This window comes from Cystoisospora suis, assembly GCF_002600585.1.
Source record: "Cystoisospora suis strain Wien I chromosome Unknown contig_1980, whole genome shotgun sequence".
Lineage (NCBI taxonomy): Eukaryota > Apicomplexa > Conoidasida > Eucoccidiorida > Sarcocystidae > Cystoisospora > Cystoisospora suis.
In genome coordinates, this window is record NW_027154779.1 from 17,670 (window position 1) to 19,679 (window position 2,010).

A 2,010-nucleotide genomic window follows, 5' to 3' on the forward strand; every position below is an offset into this window, starting at 1 on the left:
CCGGCGCAGCAGTGGCAGCTGTGCCACTTTCAGAACAGCGTGCCATAACCGTAGCACTCTTTTGTTCGGGCAATAGTCCGTGCCGAGGTAGGTGATCTGGCAGCGCAGCGTCGCCGTCGCGTGCACTTGGTGTAGCCCAAGCCCTACGTAGAAGGCGAGTCCCACTGGATACATGCTTTCCGCCGGGCGTACGCTTGTCGTCCAGAGGCTTCCCTGGCGACAGCAGAAGGCCCGACTTTGTGGCCCCCCTCGTAGAGCACATCACTGGCACCGTGCCAGGATGCCTTGTTTGAGAAGACTACTAGCTCGGAGTTTGTGACTTGGTGCCGTGTTCCCGAGGGCGGACCCGCCTGCCATCGTTCCTCCACGGGCCGTCCCGAACCACTCCATGCACCACCGGGAGACCGTCATACCGCTGCTGCTTGCGGCAGCTTCGGACTGTTCTTCACAGTTTGCCTTTCGGTTGTATTCATTGTGAATACTTACCCCACCTGTCCCTTTAGGCATTCTTGTCATCTGAACACACCTTCCTTGGTACACCTGCTGCCAACCCAGTTCGGATAGTGCTGTGTGGCTAAACGTGTAGGTGGGGAGATTTGCGCACCGAGACTGGCCAGTTCCAGCTCTACGCATCGTCCCTATCCAATTCGGTACGCTATTCAAGCACTACTCGCCGACTCACCGACGCTCTACATCGGGCAAAAATTGCCACCGGAGAAACGCCGCGGCTGAGCGCTTCGCCTCGCAGGCTGCTGCCCTCTCTGAAGTACAGAGGACCGCCATCAATGTTCGCGTTCATCTCTTGGCCAGAACGGATCTGCTTGAGAGTGGCACCGTCGCCTGAGCGACCAGTGTAAATTGACTACGGAAGCTGTCGCCCTGCGTGAATGTGCCGCAGATAGCGGCGGACGTGTCTCCCCGGCCAGCCCCTTGGGGGGCCCCCCCTCTTGGGGCTTTAATCTCGTCCTGGGTATCACTCGGGCCAATTATGGAATTCACTTGATAGGCAGAAGCAACCCAGAAAGTAGTAACCTGCTTTTGCGGCTTCACCCTTGTCTTTCGCAGCTAGAGAACGGGCCGACTGCTTTCAAGCCAAGCCATGGTGTGAGTCCTCGAGTTGCTTCACCCTTTTTTTTTTCTCGACGACCACGACTGTTTGTCGACAAGTGAAAAAGGCCACCTGTAGAGGTTGTTTTCCGCCGTACATGGTGCACATAAGCTTGCGCTACCCAGACTCCAGTAGTCCCGTAACAGTCTGAAGAAGCGGAATTCACTTTGCCAGCGGAAGCGGTGGCGTGTGCCAGGTGGCTTCACTGCCTCGATCCTGTCACGCTGTCACCATACCCCGGAACTACTCCCCGAATGGCTTACAGAGACCCATTCCCTATCTCGCGCTCCTCCCTGGCTTCTTCGGCTGTTTTGTTCGCGCCCAACAATGCCGCCGACTCTATCGCTGGAGGAGCAGTACGAAGACCTCCTCAAGCGTTTCCATATTATGGGTGAGTTATACTGACGTTACACAACTTCGCCTTTTCCGTGTTAACCAAGGACGGCCAACGGTTCCCGACCGTCCTGTCAGAGCTGAGCCCACTTGAAAAGAAGCGATGCAGCTATTCTACCGCAGGGCGCTCCTACTTCCGTTGCCGCGGAAAATATATCTTGAGTACCATTGCTGGTCAAAGACCAAGCGACCTGCCAGCGCGGTCACGACTCGCCGCCTTATTCTCACGTGTTCAGACGCAGAGAGGAAAACAACGTACGAGGCCGCCCAGCATGCGATCAAGTACAACCAAGGACTTATGAGGCAACTGAAAGAAGAGAATGCTCAGATTCGTAACCAACTCAGAGAGTTGAAAAAGAACAAGATACTGACAGCCCCAGAACACATACAGAAAAAAGTGAGGGAGCGCAGCTGGAAAAAGTTCGCCGACGAGTTGCGAAACACCGTCATCCGCCCTACAGTCTTTATTCTTGTATTCCTTCCCCCCGATCGTGGCCATAAAAGGGCAC